Raw genomic sequence first — 27,102 nt, 5'->3', positions numbered from 1 at the left:
GATCGCCAAAAAGCCTTGTTTTTAATAATGTATCCAACATGAGCTGGAGTCGTTAGATGTTACGAGTATTGTAGAAAATACCGTTCACAATATTTTTTTTTCCTCAATATTTTTGCCACAACATTCTGTCCCATGATATTTGTGATATTTGTCCAATCAGTTATACTCCTAATCTCACTTGTAATTTATTTAACTTGAAAGTCCCTGCAATATAATGTTAACTCAGTGATTTCCCTTGATTGCATATTGGTGAGTTTACAATTATGAATCAAGTATGTTTGCATCCTAAATAGTGTTCAGAGAGCTATGGGTACATTGTTTCACCCCTTCATGAGGAGGTTGCTCCAGAGCATTGCCCTGGAAGTACACACGCGTTCCCAGACTTCACATAGCCCTTGTCACAGAAGCACCCCAACACACATGGCAATATGCATGATTGTGGTGGATTGCTGTAATTATCACATGTAAGTGGGCATGCAGAGCCACAGGTCTCATAGTGGGCGTGTTTGTTGCAGGGACAGTCCTTCTCAGGTATGCATTTCCCATTCTGTAGGACATATCCAGGCACACATTCGCATCCTGGTCTGCATTCCATTGTGCAGCTCCTAGGTAGACCCATGTTGGAGACATCTTGGCAAGTTTTATGACAGGATCCAGCGCAGGATGAGTACACCATGTTCATGCCACACTTTTCTGTAAGGGAAATGACAGCATTGTAATAGATCATTTTTACAATGTCCCAAAGCACTGTGGTTTCAATGCATTCTAATAACAGGCTCTGAAATTAATATGTATCAGGTTTAGTACAATTTGGCAACATCTGAGAACAGTATGGTTTCGACTGACAGAGTTCTAAAGCCTCAGACCTGAGCCGCATGACATAAAACAAGTCAGGATGGGGCAGTAGGAAGGTGCACTGCAACAATATGCACGGAATCACCACCTGGATTGCTAGCAAAATGAAATATAACCACTTATAAGTGTAAATGAATAGGCAAATGGTTTCTGTGGATCGATTAATGTGGTTTCTTAAGGACAGTTGTACCATGTATGTGTTAGTGTCCTTGATGGGACTGTGTCTTTGGCTTTAGACTAGACCTAAGTTACTTCATGACAGGGAGGTATTACATGAGCATTTTCCCCCCATGCATTTTGACCAGCCGTGGTCCGTGCGGGTAAGAGCGGTCGGACCCGGTGGGGGGGATTTGGACATACGACCACACTGTAAAATTAATTATTTATTTAATTTCCCCTCACTGTCGTATGTTGTCATACCCCCTCACCCAGCCTCACCGCACCACCGCTCTTACCTGCACAAGCCGCGGCTGATTTTGACACAAACTCAGATGTACAAACACTTGTAAACCTGGTTTTGAGTCAAAATGGTGCGCCTACCTGACAGAGGTGTATCAAGGAGAAATATCTTATTTTCTCCTCGTTACTTCCTCTGTCCATGTGTGCTGTATTGGACGGCACACACAGAGAGAGAAATATGCCTCTAAGGATCGTTTTTGTGCAGCAAGGTATCCCGTCCTGTACAGAGATGATCCTACCCACAATGCTGGCAACCATTACTAAGGGTGCTTGCCTTGCCTCCAGGTAGCCACAAGTGCGTCAGTGCATAGAGGGAGCTGAACAGCACCATATGTTGGTAAATATGGAGCAATTTTTTTTAGCTCTTTTCTGTCAATACAACGCAGCTCAGCAACTTGTTTTGCTGCGCCTCGCTGCATGAATTATTCGTTCTTATGGCACAGATGTTCACTCATATGCCCTAATAAGATAATTAGTAACTGAATCCCTGGTGTGGTCCTGCTGAGTGGTAAAAAAGGTGCTATCCTGCTGAAGTCCATGTCGTTTCACCTCGAGAAACGTGTAAAGAGTACCTGGAAGTTTGGGACACTTGGAGCACAGACCTTTCGCTGTCAGTTCTGAGGATTGTGCAGCAACATTTCAAAAGAGTATTTAGCCCCTTAACCCTTTATCTCAGGGAGGGCTAACGGTCCACGTCTTAGGGGGCACAATACTTTCTTTTAAAATGTAACGCTCCCAAGAATTTTGCGGCTAGAGCAACTGCCCCTGTGGACCCCCCACGCTACGTTACTGGGATTGTGACATGAAATTCCAACCACGTGCTGCATGTGCTGCACATGCCTAAGTCCGTGTTTTTGAAAGACAGTATTTCTTAAAAAACTGAACTGCTTAAAATAAAACCAATTGTCTGACGGACGAATTGTTTCAGTGCATAGCTATTCTCTAATAGACATTTTTGAGAAACCACTTCTGTACTGAAATGGTTACTTCAGAAATTGATTAAAATGCAAACCAAATCCAGGGCCTCATTTATGAAAAGTGATGCATCGCTACTTGAAAACAGCGATGCGTCACTTTTCATTAAACCCTCCTTGCGACATGCTGGATGCGTCATATTTACACTATGACATATCATGTCACAAGGAGTTACAGATACAGTATTTCTGACGTATCTGTAGGCACAAACATTTTGCATTGCTGGAGTGTGTGACAAAAGTGACGCAACCCCAGCAATGTATCCTTTCACATGGGGCCCCATGTGAAAGGGCCTTCGTCAGTCTTACGCCTGCTGTGAGAAAGGCGTAAGATAATGACGCAATGGTGTCCAAGAAGTGTTGCAGTGAAATCTCATAGATTTCACTGCGTCACTTCTACTAAGCTTACTTGCGTGAGAAAGCGCCCCCTGCATACATTATACCGGACACTGGTACAGGCGGGCAGCTAGAGCCAAATTTCGGGTGGGGGGCTGGGAAATATTTCGGGGGGCTAATTCTTCCAAGCATAGACAGAGTGACTGAAAGAAGGTGTGAAAACATAAAAAACGCCAAATTTACAAGTAAAGGGTCTTTTAAAGACCTGTTAAGTACTCGGGTGTGGCTGCAATTAGATGGTGGCCAGCCCGCAACGCTGTGTCAGCCCCGGCTGACACACACGACGGGGGGGGCTGAAGCCCCGTGAGCTGAGTGGGTGTTGCGTGCCTGCGCAGGTATAATGTAGCGCAGGTGTTCCGAAAAAGTGACGCATCTGCTTAGATACATCACTTTGTAAATAGAACGCAACAGGTTGCATGTTTTACTCTGCCATTGCATCATAAAAAGTGAAATAATTGCAGCGCAAAACTGACGCATGGCCTCATAAATAAGGCCCCATATTTTTGTTTTTAAATGTTCTCTGATCCCCATCTCAGATCGGCACAATGTCGTGCCATTGAAATCAATTAAATTGAATCTCGGTGGAAAATATATTTGTTTTTGAATATTGACTTTGGTGGTATTTTGGTGTTGCCAAAGACTATATATGCACTTCCCTTGCTGCCGCTCTTCACTACCTAAGGTCTACACTGTTGAACTTTTTGGGAAATCCCACTGGTTCCCAGTCCAGTCACCTACATGTTTGTCGGTGTTTTTAAAGGTTATATCTACCCGAAGGGAACGAAATGGCTGCCTGAGAAAAACGTGGTACTGCAATTAGTAGAGAAGGGAACAATACATGATTATGTCCATTAGAACTAGGAGTAGTAGGAACATTTTTATGAAGCCGGTCCGAGGCCAGGAGCTCTTTATTGGTCCTTGTTTGTGAGATGTACATAAGTACTGCATATTTCTACGGTACTACCAAAACTATCCACAAGAGGATGCCAGATTACCAACAAATGTCACCAAAAATAGGCTTGCTGGGAAGCTTAGACATGCCACGAGAGCCACATAAGAGACAGATAGATACCCAAAGAGATCTGTGTCATAGACGACAGGTAGATTGCAAATAATATGACTGGAGTATGCATTTAAACATGTATTGGTGCTACTGATATTATGTAGCACGTATCGATTTCAGAGCATTATTCTTGAGAGGCCAGAGGTTGGAACTTAACCAGGGTGCACATTTGCAACCAAATTAGAATGAAACGATATCTTTCCAGCCCTTCTAGTTATAGCCACTCCCTCGTGGAGGTATGAATGAGGCACATGGAGTTCACCCCTAATGTGAGCGTTTGGAGCAGTCACCTGTCTTGCAAGGGGAAGCATCAATGTGTTGAAATAAATATCTCTGGAGAGACCCCTTGGCACCCCATACCTATCCATAGTTCAGCAGGTGCAAGGACACCAGGCCTCGGGTGTTTGAGGGGCCACTGCGTCCCAGGTATGGCTGTGGTTATTAGAAAGGGATAAAGAACCCAGGGGCATATTACCAAGCAATAGCGATAATTATCGCTATTGCTTGGTTAGAGGCAGAAATTTACCGCAGAGCTGCGGCGATTTGTACCGCAAATAAACCTTGGTATTACCAAGGTTTATCGCAAATGCGATAAAAATCGCCGCAATGCATGAATATCGCTAATGCTCTTAGCCATGTTATCCACCTCCCATTGGATAACATGGCTAAGAACTGCTCAGGGCAGGTGTTAGCTTTTGGAGATATTTGCGCTTAGCGCGAATATCTCCAAAAGTTGGTAATAGGAGATAGCGATGTTAGCGACTGTTTTCAGTCGCTAACATCTTCGCACGCCCACTTTGCATGTCATTAGTGATAAATATCACTGACATGCAAAGTGGGGCCCAACATGGTCGCTAACTGGTGTTAGCGACAGCTAGGTAATAGGGAGATAATTTTACCTCCGCTTTCTTGGATTTTAAAGCCAAAAAAGCGGAGATAAACCCCCTTGATAATATGCCCCCCAGTTCCCTTGCTTAAAATGACTTGGCACCTAAGAATGCGCGTCGAATAAATTACTACGTGACTAATAATTTTCCTATTAGTTTATGAATTTTAACTGTATAACAAGAGAAAAATGTTTTATGTATGTAATTTTTATTCTTTAATGCCACAGTCTTACTATATGTATTTTTTTTTTTAACAATAATGTACTTTTGTAATGAATAAAATAACGTAACGTATAATCTAGCTTTAATTGCAGTCTGACCTCGCTCAGCATCGGTCGCTCCCACAGGCTCCCTGAAATCTGGGTATCGTAGCGCTTTGTATTTCTTTGCCACCAGCTGTGTTTGGGTTGTGCTCTGCACTCCGGTAGCGCTAATCAGCTGTAAGCTCCGCCCACATCACTCGAGTGACTCGCTAATTCGCCTGCTGCGTTTTTTAAGTGTTAGTATTATTTCTCCTTGCTGCTCATACATTTAGAGGTGCCTCTGCCCACTCTTGCAATAACTTTCCCCACTTGTGCTGTGACGATCTCGTGGTGCTTTGCGCTGTGTTGTTGCGGCGATTTTCTGTGTTTGTTATTGTGCCTGCCAGCCCGCCTCCCACCCCGATCACACCTCCCTGCGGGCCCTCCCTCCCACGGATAACATAGAACGGACCCTCCTGATCGTCCGCTGTGACCTACCTGACCTCACTCAGCATCAGTCGCTCCCCCAGGCTCCCTGAAATCTGGGTATCGTAGCGCTTTGTATTTCTTTGCCACCAGCTGTGTTTGGGTTGTGCTCTGCACTCCGGTAGCGCTAATCAGCTGTAAGCTCCGCCCACATCGCTCGAGGGACTCGCTAATTTGCCTGCTGCGTTTTTTAAGTGTTAGTATTATTTCTGCCTGCTGCTCATACATTTAGAGGTGCTTCTGCCCACTCTTGCAATAACTTTCCACACTTGTGCTGTGACGATCTCGTGGTGCTTTGCGCTGTGTTGTTGCGGCCATTTTCTGTGTTTGTTATTGTGCCTGCCAGCCCGCCCCCCACCCCGATCACACCTCCCTGCGGCCCCTCCCTCCCACGGATAACATAGAACGGACCCTCCTGATCGTTCGCTGTGACCAACCTGACCTCGCTCAGCATCGGTCGCTCCCCCAGGCACCCTGAAATCTGGGTATCGTAGCGCTTTGTATTTCTTTGCCACCAGCTGTGTTTGGGTTGTGCTCTGCACTCCGGTAGCACTAATCAGCTGTAAGCTCCGCCCACATCGCTCAAGTGACTCGCTAATTTGCCTGCTGCGTTTTTTAAGTGTTAGTATTATTTATGCCTGCTGCTCATACATTTAGAGGTGCCTCTGCCCACTCTTGCAATAACTTTCCCCACTTGTGCTGTGACGATCTTGTGGTGCTTTGCGCTGTGTTGTTGCGGCCATTTTCTGTGTTTGTTATTGTGCCTGCCAGCCCGCCCCCCACCCCGATCACACCTCCCTGCGGCCCCTCCCTCCCACGGATAACATAGAACGGACCCTCCTGATCGTCCGCTGTGACCAACCTGACCTCGCTCAGCATCGGTCGCTCCCCCAGGCTCCCTGAAATCTGGGTATCGTAGCGCTTTGTATTTCTTTGCCACCAGCTGTGTTTGGGTTGTGCTCTGCACTCCGGTAGCGCTAATCAGCTGTAAGCTCCGCCCACATCACTCGAGTGACTCGCTAATTTGCCTGCTGCGTTTTTTAAGTGTTAGTATTATTTCTGCCTGCTGCTCATACATTTAGAGGTGCCTCTGCCCACTCTTGCAATAACTTTCCCCACTTGTGCTGTGACGATCTCGTGGTGCTTTGCGCTGTGTTGTTGCGGCCATTTTCTGTGTTTGTTATTGTGCCTGCCAGCCCGTCCCCCACTCCGATCACACCTCCCTGCGGCCCCTCCCACGCTCCGCCCCCTCCTGTGTCCATTTATGACTGATGACCCAAAGCGCTGCGTCAACGCGCTGCGGCCGCGCCGAAGGTGCGCCAAAGGTAAGCCCGTCTACGCCCGTCCACGCCTGGACAGCGCCCAGCGCCAGTCCCCCTGGCCCTCGTACCACCCACCCCACCCGCATTACATACGACGCCTCCACTCTCTTAGCCCTAAACCCCGGCCGACTCCCCAACTGCGCCCAAGCCGCTCCTGAACACACCCATGGACCCTTCACATGCAACTCCTGCAAGTTTGACAGGACCAAGACCAACTCCCCATCCACTAACTCCAAACAAAGATCCGACACCAACCAACTAAAATGCATCCTGCTCAACACCCGCTCGGTCCACAGACACGCCATCGATCTTTGGAATCTACTCGACACCATCTCTCCGGACGTCGCCTTCCTAACAGAAACATGGATGAACGCCTCCTCAGCCCCAGACATCACCATTGCCATCCTGGAAGGATACAAGATCATCCGAAAAGACCGCACCCACAATACAGGAGGAGGCATCGCCATCGTCCATAAGAATTCCATCCGCATCTCAACCAGCTCAGACGTCAACCTCGCTAGCGCCGAACACCTTCACTTCCAGATCCACACCGACCCCAAGACCACACTCAGAGGCACCCTCCTCTACAGGCCACCTGGACCCGAGCACAATTCACTGAAGTCATCACTGACTTTATCACCCCACATGCCCTCCCCTCCGAGGAATACATTATATTGGGAGACCTCAATTTCCACCTGGAAAGGAGCAACGACAGCAACGCCACCACCCTTCTGGACAATCTCGCCAACCGCGGACTCAAACAACTTGTTAACACCCCCACTCACTACGCAGGTCACACACTCGACCCTATCTTCACCTCCAGCAAACACATCTCCTTCAGCCACACCACAGATCTCCACTGGACGGACCACAGCTGCGTTCACTTTGTCTACAAAAAGACCACAACCCACAACCATCCTCAACCTACTCTGCGAAGAAACTGGAATAAAATCACCATCGACCAGATCTCCTCATCGCTTTTTCAAAACCCCCCTGCCCACTCTTCGAACCCCAACCAAGCAGCCATTAACCTCACTCAATGGCTAACCAACAGTGCCGACAACCTAGCACCTCTGAAAAAACGTCAAATCAAACTAGGCAGCAAAAACGCCCCCTGGTTCAACGATGACCTTAAGAAATCCAAGAAACTCTGTCGCTCCCTTGAGAAGGCCTGGAAAAAAACCCAAACGCCAGCACCAGAGACGCCTTCAAAAACGCCACCCGCATACACCACCAACTGATCCGGACTACCAAGAAAGCCGCTTTCAAAGACTGACTAGACAACAACGCCCACAACAGCAAGGAATTATTCAACATCGTCAAAGAGTTTACTAACCCCACTGCCAACTCCAACGACATCACTCCCTCTCAAACCCTCTGCGACTCCCTAGCCTCATTCTTCCACGACAAAATCGCTGACATCCACAACAGCTTCGACAACCAACCCGGAGACCAACCCACCCAACCTTCTGCCGCACCTTCACCCCCCTCGAACATCCTGAATGACTGGAACCCAATCTCCACTGAGGACACCATCCGCCTGATGAACTCCATCCACTCAGAATCCCCCACAGACCCTTGCCATCACCACATCTTCAACAAAGCAGACTCCATCATAGCTCCACACCTCCGAGACGTCATCAACTGCTCCCTCAACTCCGCCACCTTCCCGGAAAGCTGGAAACACGCCGAACTCAGCGCCCTTCTGAAAAAACCCACAGCTGACCCCACCGAACTCAAAAACTACCGCCCCATCTCGCTTCTTCCATTCCCGGCCAAAGTCATCGAGAAAGCTGCCAACAACCAGCTCGCCGCCTTCCTCGAAACCAACAAATCCCTCGACTCTTCACAATCCAGCTTCCGAGCCAAACACAGCACTGAGACCGCACTCATCGCAGCAACAGACGACATTCGAACTCTACTGGACAATGGAGACACAGTCGCCCTCATCCTCCTCGACCACTCCGCAGCCTTCGACACAGTCTGTCATAGCACCCTGTTACAACGCCTCAGAAACGTCGGGATCCAAGGAAAAGCACTGGAATGGATCACCTCGTTCCTTGCCGGAAGAACTCAGAGAGCCCGCCTCCCACCATTCAAGTCAGAAGCCACCGAAGTCATTTGTGGCGTACCACAAGGATCTTCACTCAGCCCCACCCTCTTCAACGTATACATGAGCCCCCTCGCGGCCATCGCACGCCAACACAACCTCAACATCATCTCCTACACTGATGACACTCAACTGATCCTCTCACTCACCAAAGACCCTAACACCGCCAAATCCAACCTACATGAAGGAATGAAAGAAGTAGCCGAGTGGATGAAACACAGCCGTCTGAAACTGAACTCAGACAAAACAGAAGTCCTCATCTTAGGCACCTCCCCCTCCGCCTGGGATGACTCTTGGTGGCCAGAGCCCCTTGGAAAAGCACCCATCCCGACGGACCACGCACGGAACCTGGGCGTCATCCTGGACTCCTCACTCTCGATGACCAGACAAGTCAACGCCGTTTCATCATCCTGTTTCAACATTCTTCGCATGCTCTAAAAAACATGTAGCTGGATCCCCACCGAAACTAGGAAAACGGTCACCCACGCACTGGTTACAAGCCGCCTGGACTACGGAAACACCCTATACGCCGGAACCATCGCAAAACTCCAGAACAAACTCCAACGCATCCAGAACACATCAGCCAGACTCATACTAGACATCCCGCGTAAAGACCACATTTCTGGTCACCTGAAAAACCTCCACTCGCTCCCCGTCAATAAGAGGATAACATTCCGCCTCCTAACCCACGCACACAAAGCACTTTACGAACTTGGACCTGAATGCCTCAACACACGACTTTCCTTCTACACCCCCTCCCGCCAGCTACGCTCTTCCAACCAAGCCCTTGCTGCTGTACCTCGCATCAACAAAAACACCATGGGAGGAAGATCCTTCTCCTACCTAGCAGCTAAAACCTGGAACTCACTTCCCACTCACCTTCGCCTCACTCAGAACCACCTAGCATTCAGAAAGCAACTTAAGACATGGATATTCGACAAGTAATCCCCCACCCTTCTACAAGCGCCTTGAGACCCTCTGGGTATGTAGCGCGCTATATAAATTATTTGACTTGACTTGACTTGACCCTCCGTTAATTTATATATGTATGCATCTATGGTTGCCTAGGAATTGTTTTTTGCACATGTTTTATCCCTGTCCTAGGAATCGAACAAATATAGTTCAGGGGGCCTTTGTTTTTCTCCAACATTGGCAGCTAAGAACTCCATGGGATTTGCAGTCATGGCTGTGAGTCGGATGCTGTAGGGCTTCAAGGACAGGCAGAGATGAGGGCTGGGTGAAATGTGAGGGATCTGAGGCAGGGGATAAGTGTGGCTCAATGGTTAGAGCGGCAGACCCTGATGCAGAGGTCTGGCCCGGGACCAGGGTTCAATTCCCTGTCTCAGCGGGTCTTGGGCTCAAATTTCTACGGACCTGATAATTCTCGCCTCGGTGCCTATTGAAATCATGGTGTCCCACGCTGCAACTCTGGGCAATAGCTTGCTTAATCTCCACAACGGCCTCAGCAAGTCTTGGGCTCAAATTTTCACGGACCTGATAATTCTCGCCTCGGTGCCTATTCCAATCATGGAGTCCCACTCTGCAACTCTGGGCAATAGCTAGCTTAATCTCCACAACGGCCTCAGCGGGTCTTGGGCTCAAATTTCCACGGACCTGATAATTCTCGCCTCGGTGCCTATTCCAATCATGGAGTCTGACTCTGCAACTCTGGGCAATAGCTTGCTTAATCTCCACAACAGCCCCCACAATGCTAAGGATGCCTGGCCTCCACTTTGTGGGTGCCCAGGAGTCAACGCCTCACAGGGAAAGCCAGGATGGGTTCCACAGCGGTATTTGTACAAGCGCCTTGAGACCCTTGCGGGTGAGTAGTGCGCAATACAAGTATCGGTTTACAATTTTAGGGGATTTCTCGCTCCAGGTGCGCTGTGTGAATGGGATGATGGCGTTGCACCATCACAGAGATCATGTCCGATGTAAGTGAAATGAGGGCACATTTGTTTGTCATTGAACAGCCTCTTGCCTGCTTGCTTTTCGTTCACAGCCCCATCTCCTGGTTTTGCCAGTTACCCCAGGAGTGCAATGTTTCTCTAGGAGGGCAATGGCCGCAAACTGAACACCTTCATTGTGACATCAAACAGATTCATTCATTCAACCAATATGAGTGTGGAAAGATATTACAATCTAACAAAATAAGAGTGTTATATACTGTCAATATTTTCCTACACAACTACTCAAGGAGTGGAATTACCACAACACATTGCCAAAGGTGATACTGGAGTGAGGCCAAACCCTCTGCCATTGCCCAGACAACTCACCTCCTCCCATCACCCATCTCCTGCACAGGGTGCACTCAAAGTGAGATTGATAAAGGTTTGAGGAAAAGAAGCCCAGAGTCACAGAATCAGTTGCAGCACAGACAGACAGACAGTTCTAATCTAAAAAAGAGGGACAAGTGAGGAAACCAGAGTTCAAAGTCAACAGGTTGAGTAGGGAATGCGGCCAACAGTAACAAACAAAAGAATATTAATAAAAGCAAAAGGAAGAAAGATCCGCGCTAAATTGGTAAATTTAATTAGACTGAATACAACCATGAGCCCTCGACAATGACTATATAGCCATCGGCTTCAACCCTACGACTACCACTACTCCTGTCCCTGACTCTATCCTTAGGGTTAGCCCTAGCATTACCATCATGTAAACAATACTTTCACAGTGATACTAAAAATTGATTCATTCGATCAATTAAATTATGAAAAGATAATCCTATGAAACGAAACAGGAGATGTCCAGTAATGGATCCCTGCACACAGAATGATACATGTGTGACGTTTACTTACCAGTGCCATCACCATCCTGACATTTTACTGTTCCAAGCATCGCAGTTAGCACTGGAAAAGAAAAATATAACCATAAATGGAAGCATCACGTTGTCGCTTCTCCTATTGCAAATTTCCTTACAGATAATAAAACAATTTGGGATGAAGCAAGATATCCTCCAGTTAAACATCGATCACCGAGCTAGAATTAAACCAAAAATCAACATGCCATTTAGTTTACTGCAGCAGAGAAAATGGAATTTGTTTGACATCATATTGGACACCAGTTACAAAGTACTGCTCACGAAGGGCCCGATTCACAGAACTAACTTAGGACAAAATCCTAAACTTACTACCATTTTGATATTCAATGAAGGCACTTACCCATCAATGAGTAAGTGCCTTCCGTGAATAGCAAAACGAGTGAGTGCACTTACTCATTTTGGTATTCACAGAAGGCAAAATGAGTAAGTGCCTTCTGTGAGTACCAAAATGGTAGTAAGTTTAGAATTTTGTCCTAAGTTAGTTCTGTGAATTGGGCCCAACGTCCTTAATCTCATCTCAACTGAAAATATCAATATGAAAAGGTAACATTAACATTATAAAGGGGGTGACATAGGATTTTGATCAAGTTTATGTGGTCATGTGACGTAATTTACAAGAGTCGCTTGTTTACTCACAAGGCACATAGGGCAGTTTCACAGAAATTGCACCAGTGGTGCAACAGGCTGTATGCCCACTTTTTATACTGCCCCAAGAGCAATTTGTTATTACGAAATGGCTCTCCCATGATATAGATCTTGCAGGCACTAAATGTGTGCCGGCATGATATAAAAGAGACATTCCTTCTTTGGTGTGGGGTTATCGACCCATGCAAATACAAAACACTGTAATACCGAAGAGGGTGCAAAGGCAAAGTATTTGTTGACAGTGTGCACTGTAATTACACACCCCCAGAAGGCACCCACTAAAAAGGATGGAAAGGAGCACAGGCAGTCCCAGGGACCATCCGAGTATCCCCTTGCAGGAGGGTGTACACATGGTCTGTGCCTGTACTGGGAACAGTGCATATGCTGTGATATGGTGCACCACCCCCCATCTGGGTTTGACACACAGGCATAAGTGTGTTTTGCAGTGAAGTGTGAGACAATGTTCTGTACCTCTAATATTGCACATGGTATCATGACTAATTGTAGTAGTAAAAAACTTGGTTGTTGGTTGACTGAGATATGTTGTATCTGGTCAAGCAGAAACTACAATCCTTGTCAGGATAAGGCACAATCAGACCCCCAACTTGCGTCAACTTTGACGATCCTGTCAATCGGGCTTGTGATGTGAAGTCTGTTGTCGGGGATGGAACACGCATTTGAGGTGATGCGTAGGTTCTGAAGATCTGAGAGGCTGCAATGCAGAGTCTGTAGTTGTCGTCAAGGCTGCTGTCGCCAAGAGATGCAAGCTCCTGTGCTGGGGAAGCATCACGCAGAGTTGGTTCCAAAGGTGACACAAGTTGCAGCATCAATGTGAGTCTTTGCAATGGGTCCAATCCCTGCAGTCCTGCTCGGATTTGCGCCATGCAACAGAGGAGATGCATCAGATCTGCTGGTTCCACATGCTGGCAGAGCTCCTAAGGCTCACTGACAAGGGTGCAGGACTGGGGTGGCACCACTCTGCAGGGCAGACTCACAAATTGCAGAGTCCAGGTGAAAATACAAGTTTTTTGGAAGCCTCTTAGGTCCCTGTGGCTTCAGATCAGGGGGGGGGGGGAGCCTTAAGCCCTAGGAGTCACTCTGGGTTTGGGGTTCAATAGATGCAGGTCTAGTCCTTCTCACATAGGCAAAAGGGCAGCAGGTCAGCACAGCAAAGCAGGAGTCCAGCAGATTGGCAGTCCTTCAGCAGCAAAGCAGTCCTTCTTCATGGCAGGGTATCCTCAGATGCGAAAGTCGCACTGAAGTGGTGGTGTATGAGGCCCATTTTGTATACCGTGGTGCACTGGTTCGGGAAGGTGGGAGAAGCTTCTAGACAATGGCATTAAAGTGCCCTGGCTCCAAGTTGGCTAGAGTGACAATGCAGAGATGTTAGACTCTTTGTGAGAAGACAGTCTATATCCTATTCAGGTGTAAATAAGGCTGTGTCGAACTCCTCCCTCCCATCGTGCCACTGACGGCCCATCCCGGCAAATCTATGCTCCCCTTCTGGATGGCTATCTGGGGAAATACATAAAGCCCAAGTGCACCCAGTCGTACAACCAGCTAGAGGCTTCAGGCACCAAACGGCTAGGACAAGAAAATGTCAACTTTCTAAAAGTGGCATTTTCAGAATTGCAATTTAAAACAACTTCATCATAAGTTAGAATTTCAAATTATTTAGTTATTTATCCATTTGTAGCATGCATGGTTACACCACCGGTGTGTTCCTGTGCTAATACAGAGCCTCTGAAAAGGATGCGGCTGCATTTGCATGCCGTACTGTGTTGTACAAACTATCCAAGAGTTAACTTTATTCATTTTTAGAAAACAGCAAGGTCTTTAGCTGTTTACGGAATCTACTCTCACATGGCTCTATTCTTAGAAACATTGGAAAAGTGTTCCACGTTTTTGCTACTAGATACCTGAATGAGTGTGCCCTCATTCTTGCTCTAAGTTTCTTGGTACAGTCACCAGTGCCTTCCACATAGATCTCAGCCTCCATCCTTGGATGTATTGCGTTATTACCCGTTGAAGGTACTTTGGGCCATTCTTTACTAGAATGCGGTGGCAATGGCACATTGCCTTGAACATGACTCTTTTTTTCCAGTGGCAGCCAGTGTAGTACTGTCAGGGCTTTCTACGTTTAGCTCTTCTCGGAAGGCTAAGTACCAATCGAGCCGCCACATTCTCCACCCTCTGTAGTTTGGACAATCTTTTTTTTGTAGCGCCAAGATATAGTACATTTCCATAATCCAATTGGGAGGTTATTACCGCATGTACTATGGTTTTCCTAGCATTAGGTGGTTAGAGATATAAGACTTTTCTCAGCATTTTCTTTGCCCTGTAGCATTTACCCACTACCTTCTGAATCTGACTATCGAATGTCAACTCGGAATCACCCAGACTCCGAGATTTTTTACTTCAATTTCAGGGGAAGGTAGTTGGCCTAGTGATTCAGGCCACCCCGTGGACAACCATATGGATGGCGCCTTGCCTGCAACCATTACCTCCATTTTACTCCCTTTTAACTTGAGGTAATGGTTCAACATCCAGTTTGCCACCTCTTCTAAACATGTGGAAAAAGAAATTGCTGCCTGGTTCTTGTCTTGAGATAGCATCACAATTAGCTGCTTGTCGTCCCCATAGGAAACAATTGACACCTTATGTTTCTCCACTTGCTCATCCAGTGGTCCCACATAAAGATTAAAGAGAGTGGGACTCAAAATTGAACCCTGTGCAACCCCCTGAGGCCTGGGAATACTCTCAGATAAATGTGACTGATGAAGACTTGAATGCTCAGTGCTGAGAGAACCGATGTCATTCAAATCAGAGCGCTTCGAATAATGCCGCAAATCTGTAATCCAAGGAGGAGCAGCTTGTGGGATACGGTGTCAAGCGCTGCACTGAGATCTACCAAGATCAGTGCGGCCATTTGTCCTTTGTCTGCATATTTTCTCAGTGTTTCTGTGGCCAGAAGTAAAGCTGACTCTGTGGAGTGGGCCATTTTAAAACCTGATTGAGAGGGATGCAATAGGTCACTCCTATTGATGTGGTCAACCATTTGTTCATTGGTTACTTTTTCTTCAATCTGGGCGACAAACGGTAGTAGTGAGATAGGACATACTTTTTCTGGTATATTTTGCTCTAACGAAGGATTCTTTTTTAATTGGCTAACAATAGACTGTTTCCATTTTGTGGGGAGTACACCATTCTGAAAGGAACGTGAAATGAGCTCTGAGATATATGGCATAATCAAGGTCCTCCCCTCCATTACTATCTCGAGTCTTGCAGGGTCTAAAGGGGAGCCAGATTTTGTCCCTTTTGCTGTGGCTGTTAGTTCTTCCAATTCCTGCATCTTAAATTTATCCAGAGTCACCCCAGCATAGTTTGTCTAACTTCCACAAGTCAGGCTAGATCCCTGTCGAGCGTCTACCCGGAAGGTGTCATAGATTATTGTCACTTTATCAGCGAAAAAGTCTGCCACCTTATTGCAGCTCTCTACAGAGGCAGTTGTATCACTTATATTTTCATATGTTCTGAGAGACTTCAGTTTGGCGAACATTTCTTTGGAGGAGTTACTGGCCCTTTCAATTTTTTCTGTATAAAATTTACATCCGGATTTCCTAATTAATGAATGATATTGTTTTAGTTCCTTTTTGTAATTTTCTGTGACCCTAATACAATATTTCTTCCTCCATACTCGCTCCAGCTTTTTACACTTTTTTTGGCCGTCATCAGTTCATCATTAAACCAAGGAGCTGTTGCATTTTGTCTCTTAAGGGTCCTGGTGCTCCAAGGTGCTATCTCATCTAATACCTCTGTATTCCAGTCTTCCAGTTGTTTATTGGCTAGGTTAATGTCTTTGTTTAGTATAAGAGTTTTATCCATCAGCGTGGGAGTTTTATCCTCTTGCCTGGGTGAAGAGGTGGAATTAAAATGTTTCCACTTCCTTGTTGTAATTTGCTTAATTGGTTGTTCTAGCCTCTTTCTAAAGGCAGACTAGATAATGATCTGACCAAGGGATTGGCCCTGGTGTTCCTACCTCTGTCTCCTTAAAGATTAGAAAAATTGGATCTAGAGTGTGACCCCCTTGGTGTATTTGTGCCTCTAATCTTTGTGCTAAATTTAATGTCAACAGGTCCTTGCATATTGTGCGAGCTTCTTTGTTCTGCTTGTTTTCAAAGTGTATATTCAAATCACCTACCACCAGAAACATTTTGTATTGGAGAACTGGGTGCTCAACTTTCTCCTGTAGGCTCCCCATGAATTGTGATACTGAACCTGGTGGGCGGTAGATTAGAAAGCCAGCTATAATATTGTCTTCTGCCACTGATGGGGTAAATAAGAACGACTCACAATTTTCTAGGTCGGCTTGTTTAATCTCTGTTAGAACTGGGGGGTCTCTAGTTGGCAGAGGTAGGTACCACTGTCCAAATAGGGACCATTGCTTAAAGTCAGGGTAAGGAGGAAACATTCTGCAGATAACCCCTGCTCACCCACTTGGTAGCTTGGCACGAGCAGTCAGGCTTATTGAAGGCAATGTGCAAAGTATTTGTACCAACACTCACAGTAACACAGTGAAAACACCACAAACTGACTTCACAACAGTTTAGAAAATGAAAGGTATTTAATCTAAACTACACAATACCAAAACGACAAAAAATCCAACATAATAATAATAAATAATAATAAAAGCATCTTGTATAGCGCCTGGTTATACTTGTAACAGTGTGTCCCCGCGCTGTATAAACAAAGGACTAGGCCGCTCCCGAGGGAAGAAGAGAATAGAAATAGGGAGGAAAGGAAAGAAAACTCATAGCTTCGGGAACAGATACGTTTTTAGTTTTTGACGGAAGCTCCTCTCCGTTTGCTCCATCCGGAGTTCAATGGGTAGGGAGTTCCATTGTTTACTGGCCAGGTATTTAAAGGACCGGCCGCCCATACGCGCCCGGTAGATTCTGGGCACTTGAAAAAGCATACAGCCCAGAGATCTCAAATGGCGTTTGGGTTGATACTTGGTCAGTAATTTTTGGAGATATTTTGGTCCTTTACCTTGGGCAATGCGGTGAGTCATGCATATTGTTTTGAAAACAACGCTCTCCCGTATGGGCAGCCAATGGAGAGTAGCTAAGCCACGTTTTCCTGACCAGTTCAAGAATATGGTTTCAAATGAGTACTTAAGGTTGCGTTAGAATTGTTCACAGTTGCATCACGCTTTAGCCAACAGTTCCTTTAGTTGCAACAAAAGTTCCAAGTGAAAAGCTGTAGTGGTGAAAAGTAAGCTATGCGTCATCCCTGAGACCCTGGGGAGGCGATGCGACAACCCCGCTCGATGTAGATGGTGTGTCGCAGTGACTCTGGTCTGTGCGGGGAGGGATGCGATACCTTGCGTGGATTCTTGTGCCCAGGTTTCAGTGGAAGCAGCTCGCAAAAGGTACGATGCGACGATCTTCTGGGCGGCGACGATCTCCGGTGTAGCGACGATGCGCGGCTCAGCGTCGATCTTCTACTCTCATTGTCCCTCGATACGATGACTCTGCGACGACTCTCACAATGACGTGATGCGGCCCACAAGCAAGTGGTGCGACGATCTCACCCAGTGAAGAAAGGCTCTGCGACGATACTTGCAGCGATGGTAATCTTCCCGCACCGGACTGGTGCGTCCCGCAAAAGAAGGAAGCGACGGCTCTGGCAGCGGCAACAGGCGCTGCCACGATCTTGGCCCTCTTAGCGGCGGGAATTTCCTCACACTGACTGGGATGCGCTCTGCAAGCGAGCAATGCGATAAACTTTGGAGAAAAATCTTTAAATCTTGGTTTCCAGCTTCCCACCACAGGTACAACTTCCAGAGGCACCACGACTGGCCCAAGCACTCTAGGAAGGACAGAACTCTCTCAGCAGAGTTTAGGGAAGCTAGGGGTGAAGTATTTTTGTTCCTGGGACTTCTTAACAGGGAGCCAGCTCTTCTCAGGCCCTTGGAGATTCCTTCAAGCAAGGGGACGCAGCACAAAGCAAAGTCCTTCCCCTCTCCTTGGCAGCAACGCAACAGCAGGTCAGTCCAGCAGAGCAACCGCAGGATAGTCTTCCTTGTTCACTTTCAGCTTTCTCCTTGGCAGGGGTTTCTTCTTGATTAAAGGATGATCTAATTTTCTGTAGTCAGGAGTCCTGTGCTTATACCCCTAAAAGTTTTTGTTCCCTTTGTGCAAGAGGGCTCTGAGCCTGGTCTGAACCAGTTCTGGGTATTCCTTGAGTACTTTGTTTTCCTGGCTTCTCTTTTCCTTTCAGAGAGAGAGGGGCAGGGTCGTCAGCCGCCCAGCAGGAGGTGGAGCCAGCACTGTGGAAGGCAGGCACAGCCCCATTCAGGCCAGGTAGTATCCCCTCCCACCACTCAAGATACAGATGCAGTCATTCAGCCTAGGGATGACTCAGCCAGCCTCCTGGGGGCTCCCCAGCCCCTGTCACTCTCAAACCAGACAGTCAATTCACAAACAGGCCAAGGCACACAGAAAGGTCAGACAAGAGAACAGCAACTTTCTAAAAGTTCTGTTCTCAAGCACAGGATTTAAAAACAACCTTTCCTAAAATTCTGAGTTCAGAGATACCAGACTTGTATGTCCTACCTTGCTCCTATGGGAAGGTATGCTGGTAGCCACTGTAGCCAGCATTCCCCATGATAGCCTATGGGCAAGGTAGCCTTACAATAGTTAAAAAATAAAAATGGCTGTAATTCACTAACAGAGCTTGTCACCTGCACTGGTACATGCTCTACTTTTCACATACAGTGTGCCCTGCCCAAGGGGGTACCTTGGGCCTTCCATAGGGGTGACCAATGTGTACAGAAATGGAAGGGTTGGGCCTGGTCAGTGGGGACACTGACCCGGAGGGCATGGCAGTTCACAGACTGCACACAGGCACTGCGGTGGCAGGCCTGAGACACCATTTTAGGGCTACTCATGTGGGTGGCACAATCAGTGCTGCAGGCACACTAGTAGCATTTGTATCACCAGCCCTGGCACACTCAGTGTACTTTACTAGGGGCTTCTTGGTGATACAAAAATGCCAATCATGGATAACCAATTACAATCATAATTTACACAGGGAGCAATTGCACTTTGACACTGATCAGCAGTGGCAAAGTGCCCAAAGCATCTATATCAGCAAAACCGAAATCCAGCACAGCGTCAAAAATAAAGGAGGCGGAGGCAAAAAGACAGGGGAAGTCACGCCAAAGATGCCAGGTCTAACAATCGCACACTTCATTGTGGATTTATAGATTATAGCTATTCCGCTACCTATTTGATCTTCTCGATCCTGCCTTACTAGTGTATATTCACTAGGGACGCGTCCTGCACATCTGGAGTGGTCAGAAATAGAGCGTCCAATGATCTTTCCCTCAGTAAGTCATGAAGCTCATATTTGTGTTTGGCCAATGACCTGCAGTTTAGTAATGCTAAGTGCAGCATACCCTCGTTATTCTTGTATGTTTTACAAATTAAGGTCATGTTAGAGTGCTCACATTTTAGTGCCTCGCTATCTACATTTATATTATGCTTGTATGCTTTATCAGTGGGCTTTGATAGTCCAAGTAACTCCTCTCCTGAGTACTTAATCCTTACTTGTGGCCCGAACGGACCAGGGGTCCTGGCCCCTGCGCCTGGTCAGGCGCAGACAGGCTTCCCTTGGGCGCGCCGAAACACTCCTGCTGCGCATATCCGCTGGTGGCCGCATACACATTGTTTTTTAATAGGGTCGCGGGCGGGATGTACCTCCTCCGCCTCCCCGACCGGAAGTGATGCTCTGAGCAATTTCTGCCAATTAGAATTCCAGCGACACCAAACTTGAACCAGTAATTTCTTCCCATTGGAAATGACACTTATAAAATGTAATAAGGCAACTGCAATGCTAACCCATGGGAGACATAGGCCTTGCAGTAGTAAAGAACAAATTAAAGAGTTGTTTTCACTACCAGGACATGTAAATCTTGAATGTAAAAATCCTACTTTTGAAATACATTACACCCTGCCCTTTGGGCTGTCCTGTGCTTTCTCTATGGGAGACTTGTATGTACTAAAAGGGAAGGTTGGGGCTGATAAAAGGTCAAAATAGCAGTTTAAAAAACTGCATACACAGGTTCTGTAATGGCAGTCCTGAAGTATGATTAAAGGGCTACTTAAGGGGGTGGCAGAATCAGTGCTGCAGACCCACTTGTAGAATTTAATTTACAGGACCCGGGCACTGGTAGTGCCACTTTACTGGGGACTTATAAGTAAATAAATATACCGTATAGGTATAGGCCAATATTAACATGTTTAGAGGAGCGAGTACAAGCACTTTTGCACTGATTAGCAGTACTAAAGTGTGCAGAGTCCTAATACATGCAGAAATCAGGTCAGAAAAAGTGGAGGAGGAAGGCAAAAATTTGGGGGAAGACCACCCTAAGGCTGAAGGGTCTAACCTTAATTACCACTGATTTTCTGAACAGAAAATAGATTAATGCTTCAGTAATGGAACCCTCTTTTAAACGTAATCATTGATTGCTCAATTGAGATGTTAAGGCTTGCAAAACAGAAGCATACATTCAAGGGAAGGAGAGGGAAGGGAGAGGATGTGGCCTAAAGGGGACAGGATGTGGCCTAATGGCTAGGGTGGTTGCCTTCAAATAAGGAGATCTGGGTTCGAGTCTTGGCACTGACGCTTATCATCCTGTGATTCTGGGCAAATCACTCAGGGCCATATGTATCAACATCTTGATTTGCCATTCTCAAATAGCGATTTTTTAGAAATCGCTATTTGAGAATTGCAAATAGTGATGTATGTAAAAAAATCACAATTGTTTTGCGATTTCTTAATATTCCTTAATTGCGATTAGCAAATTGCGAATCGCAATGAAGGAATACTTTCCCATTCATTTGTATGGGCCAGGAGGCCCATATGAATGAATGAGAAGTTATTCTCAATTTGCGATTCGCAATTTGAGAATCGAAAAATGAGAATAATTTCAAGGGTGCAGGGGTGTCAAAAGCACACCTTGATGCACCCCTGAAATAAGCATAGGTGCACATGTGGTGCACGTACATGCCCTAAGGGCATGTATGTGCTTCACATTGCACTGTGAAAAATGCAAAAAAAGTGCATTTTTCAGAGAAATCTCAAATTACCACCAGCTTGAAGTTGGTGGTAATTTGCAATTCCTTAGTTCCAAATTGCACTTTTTTGATGCTTCTTACATTGCATTTAAGGAATAGCAACATTTGTGATTCCTTAAATACAATCGCAAAATAAGGAATCGCAAATTCTGGGATCCCTTATTTTGCCTTAATACATACCATTTGGTAAAATTGCATTGGGAAGCGCCGAAATTCTGCTAATTTCGGTGTTTACGAATGCAATTTTGCTTGATACATATGGCCCTTATTCTCCTTGTGCCTAACAAAAAAAATATTAGTATGTTCTTTAGAAACACAACTGGTGCTCATGTAAAGTGCTCTAATACCTTTGTGTCATGTTCGTGCTATATAAAACTCCAAAGGAAAAAAAAAGTGAGAAGAAAGTCATCTCCAAAGAAATTTGAAGCTAGTTTCATGATGCATATTGCTGATTATCTGGTTTGTACCTGACATGGGATAGCTTCTCTTTTAGAATGGTGTGTCTAAGACTTTTGATTCTTTCATTCATTGAACTTTGTCCTAGGTTTAATCAAATTCATGTATATAAATGATGTTGCAGGCTAATGTTATTTTTGGATTTTGCATTTATGTAGGTCTGGTTACATACAAACGCATGCACACACACACACACACACACACACACACCCACACACACACACACACATGTGCCTACACATTCAAACACATATGCCCACACACACAAAATATGGCATACAGAAAAAGACTTTAAATCAGCCCTATTCAGCCGCTGTCTTGTTTGAATGCGTCTTCTTCATACATTGGCTTGAAGGCCTGTCTGTCAAGCCTTGTTATCAGCCAATGGCTCTTTGCAGATACTTCATTCCTGCTGTCTGTTCTTTCTAAATGAAACTCTATAAGATGCTCTTTAGAAGTTTAGGTTTAGTTAATTGATTGTTAGCAGCAGATTAAAAGGACCATGAAGGGAATTCTGATAAATTGTTAGTAAAAGAGATGAGGGCAGTGCTGTTCCAGAGGCCTAGGACTAACTGTTCAACAAGTGAGCAAATATTATCTAGAAGCTATTGCACCAACTCAATAGAATGAGAACAAATAAAAAAAAACAATTTAGACGTGTTCCATGACTTGTAAAAATGGAAAACAAAACACAAGACCCTCCCAGTGATAGTGCTATAAGCCTCTCAACACTTGCCCTTTCAAGGTGCAGAAGTTGAGAACAAGAGGGCATGTGGCCCTAAATTCCCCTCTACTCCTCAAGTTGATCCTCCAGACTCTCTACTTTAAGCTTGGTTTGCACTCACCTGCTGCCAGCACAAGAAGGAAAGACGTTCTCTTCACCATTTTGAGAGTCACGATGTCCTGCAAAGAAAAGAAGTTGCATACACATGAGCATTCTATGTGGATTTGTTTAATAAGGCGTGGGTTCATGAGTGACTGAGAGTAGTGGTGAGATATGAAACGGTGCTTGCAAAGTACCTTCAGGATCTAATTATCTTCCTTTTCCCACTGCTTGCAAAATAGTATTATTAACTTTAAGTGGATGTTGATGCATATTTTTCATCCTCACAGACCGAACTGGAAGGGAGTGCCCTCTAATGGGACAAGAGGGCAGTGGCATTTTACAATAATCAGATTTGTTTTGTGCCAAATTGTTCCATAACTATATAATCTCACTGCAGAGGGATACTTAAGCCATTGTCCCAGAGAGCTGTGCAATTCCATTGAAAAAGCCTTTGTTTATTATTACTGAGCGATGACGCAGAATGGAAGGGCGCTGTTACTGTTGCATATGGAGCCGCGAGCATGTGTAAGGGATCTTCATGCTCAGGGGCCAACTAGAAGTGGCAGGACACAGCAGGAAAGTAACAGCCTGATTCATGATCGGGCCGTTTTGCGAGGCTCAAATAGCGAATCATAAGGAATCGCTATTTGAGACTCGCAAAACGGTAATCATGTAGGAATCGCAATATTAATTGCGATTCCCACTGATTCCTTATTTGCGATTAGCTAATTGCTAATCGCAAATAAGGAATAACTCCCCATGCATTCCTATGGGCCAAAAGGCCCATAGGAATGCATGGGGAGTATTCCTTATTTGCGATTAGCAATTTGCTACTCGCAAATGAGATAGCGATTTAAAGGGTGCCAGGGGTGTCCAAAGGACACCCTGTAGCACCCCTTAAATGCAAATTGAAACAGGTGTTGCGCACACACATGTCCAAAGGACATGTGTGTGTGCAACATGCAACTTAGAAAAATGCTTTTAAAAGCATTTTTCTAAGTTTTTGCTATTTACCGAGAGGTCTGACCTCTCGGTAAATAGCGGCACAAAATTGCATTTTCGCAATTTTCAAATGCTTCATGAATTGCATTTAAGGAATCTCAAATAGAGATTCCTTAAATGTAATTCCTCGCAATTTAGCGATTTAGCAATTACCGATTTTTGCATTTGGGATGCTGAATCCCAAATGCAAAAATCGCACTCGCAAAGGGCCGGATTCTCAGAATCCGGCCCTTTGCGAGCCGATTTAGCCTTCATGAATAAGGCTGTAAGTGTTTTTAACTCCTTGTTTGGTCCTTAAGGGCGAACCCAAGAATGCCATCAGTAGGACCAGAGACAGAAGCATATGCGTTATTCAGGCTGGTGAGAAGAGGCAAAGACAGTCACTGTGAGCTGTCAGTTCAGGGCTATTAACTACTCTCTCTTCTTTTGGATAGATAGAAAATAGAAGCGTTTCTTTCATTGGTTGTGGGATACATTATTCAGTAGAAAAGATCAAGGATCCAGTCTAAGAAATGTAAAATCTGAAATAATGTCTAAGAACTAGCAAAGTTGATTTATGATGTCAGAGATGGACAGAATGTTGAGGAAAGGTATATCAATTGGTGATTGGACAATCTTGAAAACACAATGCAAAGCTTGGGTAATTCATCTAAAGCAACATCAATGGGTGAGAACTCTGAACCCGATAATTCAGGCCTGGAGACCACTGGCCCATTGAAGTTGTTGCAGGGCTGGGGCTGAAGTAGCAGAATTGCATGGCCGCTGTCCACCCCCTGCAGCAGTCCTGGGTGAGAAGGCAATGCTTTCTAATGCCCACCCGCACTTTAGTGGACACTTTCAGCCCGCTCAGATGAGGTGGAAAGTGTTTTATGACGAAATCCTGAAAAATTGCCCGACAAAGCACCCAGTAACTCTGGGTCTGAGCAGTTACTTCCCATTGAAATGTACTTGCTCTCTCCCTGTCTCTCACTCTCACGCACATGGATCAATCTCAGTGTCTTTTTAAGTGTCCTTCACTCTCTAATACTCACTCTGTCTTTTGCTTATGTCTTCTTTTTCTCTGTGACTGTCTCTGCTTATCTTCTTTTCCAAACTGTGGATGCTCGAGGTCAGTTTGGTCCTCTCACCCCGATTTTATCTCTCGATATCGCGCTCTCCAAAATGGTTCTTACTTAGGGCCATATTATCAAGCCTGGGCGATAAAATTATCGCCGCTTTATCGGCAGGAAACTGCCGCTAAAGTGGCGATATTGGGCTTGATAATATTCGTTATAACTTTATTTCGGTCAACGACCATAAAAGCACAAGCAAAGTATGTACATACAATAAAATACATAAATAATTAAGAACCAGCAGTTAAAACATTATTAAACAATCAGTTATCCACAAAAAATGGCCATCATTAAAAATTAGTCACAATTAATCAAAGTGGACCTTCTGCGCCACATACCGTACAAAAAGCGGGAGACCGAGAACACAATAAGGGGGGATGTATCATATTTTAAAATTCTAACGGCGTAAGCACAATGTTTTAGTCCCTGATTTCTACATATTGGTACCAGCCAGGCTCTCCGGATTACGCTATAGGCAGGGCAAAAAAACAAAACATGGGCAATGTCTTCTTCATTGTTGCAGACAGGGCAGATTACCTCCTCTTGACCTGCCCATTTGCAGGTCAGTGCCCCAAGTGGCAGGCAGTCGTGCCTTAATTGTGTATATAGTTTTCTTGCAGGGTGAGGTTCTATTTGATCCAGAAATTCCTCCCTACTGGGCACGAGTTTTACCTGCAAAAATTCCGAAGACAATATGCTGTATGGAATTCCAATCGAGGCTTGAGTTAGATGTCCTTCCCATCTACCATGGGCTTCGATTGGAATTCCATAGAGCCTATTATCAAGCCCATTATCGCCACTTTAGCCGCAGTTTCCTGCCGATAAAGCGGCGATAATTTTATCGCCCGGGTTTGATAATATGGCCTTTAGTTTGTCTGCTTTGCCTACTTTACTATTAGGCAGTGTGGTCAAAAAAAGCAAATATACTAAAACAATTTAATTAAACGGAGGGCAATTAAATGTAATTACTGAAACGGTGGTTTGAGAAGGAAAATAAATGAGACAATAGCCGCCAATCCTCACGAGGAATTCGCACGGGTTGAATATATTGCCGTAGTTAAATCACACCGTGAAATGAAGTATTGTGGTCGAAGGCATGGGTCAAAACAACGAATATAAAGACATGTTGGTGAAACCTAAATCACTGCTCGAAGGCAGTGCGAAGGGAAACATACCTAGTGTCGACTTTGGAGCTGCAGAAGGTCTTCGTCCACAGGTCGGCTTGAATGAGCATCTTCTTCCTGCTCTAGGGTTTACATAGTCCACACTATTGCCTAAGGTGCACAGAGGTGTTTCTGAGTCATTTCTGATAGTTGCATGATTTGGGGTTCATGTGTAATTAGATTTAGAGCCGACACCCGCTTCCTTGTCCTGGTTTGCGACGCTCCATTACTCCGTTGCACAACTTGCATTTCACCTTTCATTGTTTTCGGTCAGACTTGACAACGCCTCAGTCTGTAAGATGAATTGTTATGAAATCGTTCACTGATACATAGAGTGAGATTTGACCCTGCAAAAAGAAGTATTACACTCTCACCTCACATTTTGTATTATTTACTGTATAATTCTGACACCCGCGGAGTGCTTCCCTTAGAATGCATGTTGAACTACTTATATTTCAGAACCCCATTCATCACACTGCTTGTGAAGTTCTTTCCTGCCTGTAGGCATTTATACAGTAACAAATCTGTTTATGCTTTTTCCCCTGCAGGTGCAAAGCCATCATGCGATTAACTGCATCGGTGTATGGAACACTTGTACAATTAGTTGCTTCTTTTGTTTTTGTTTTAATGTATCATTTTGTGTTTTGAAGCTTTTCCTTTTCTCGTTGTTGCAAGAAAAGGTGTCACAGCTTGTGCAAAAGAGACACTGTGTGCAATTGTTTCAGCACTATTTGATTATTTCTCTGATCACTGAGAACAGGGAAGGAAGGAAACAATATATGAAAACAAAGTTTAAAATGAAGCAATCGTTGGCACAGAAAGAGAAGGTGTGTTCTGCTCCTTGTGAAATCTTTAAAACCTTTTTTGTTCTTTCTTAATAAGGAAGTTGATTGCACATGAAAACGTTTCCTCTTTGTTTTTCACAGAGCGAATGAAGGAACGCCCAGGATCAGCAGTGGACGCGTACAGGGACATCCTCTGGCAGAGCACCTCATTCTGGGAACAGTGCTTAAACGTTTCTAGGGTACTCATAGAAAATCATGGCCTGAAAGTTATTCTAAGGCTATTGTTTAAGTCTCTGGGGGCAAAAGAAAGGCTTGTTCGTTAGAGAGACTTTCTGAAAAGTCACTGAAGGCCAAC

The 27,102-nt window shown here is 45.4% G+C and overlaps 1 long non-coding RNA gene across 1 annotated transcript; it reads right to left on the bottom strand.

Moving 5' to 3' along the window:
* LOC147701342 (uncharacterized) lies at window positions 1–26,074 on the bottom strand. The gene is made up of 4 exons (XR_015297450.1): window positions 25,975–26,074; window positions 22,705–22,762; window positions 11,593–11,643; window positions 1–693 (listed from the first exon to the last, which is right to left on the bottom strand). It is a non-coding gene; the product is annotated as an uncharacterized LOC147701342 (long non-coding RNA).
* Between the last annotated feature and the right edge of the window lie 1,028 nt (window positions 26,075–27,102).

This window comes from Lissotriton vulgaris, chromosome 7 (assembly GCF_964263255.1).
Source record: "Lissotriton vulgaris chromosome 7, aLisVul1.2, whole genome shotgun sequence".
Lineage (NCBI taxonomy): Eukaryota > Metazoa > Chordata > Amphibia > Caudata > Salamandridae > Lissotriton > Lissotriton vulgaris.
This window is presented reverse-complemented; position numbering and strand designations above follow the sequence as displayed.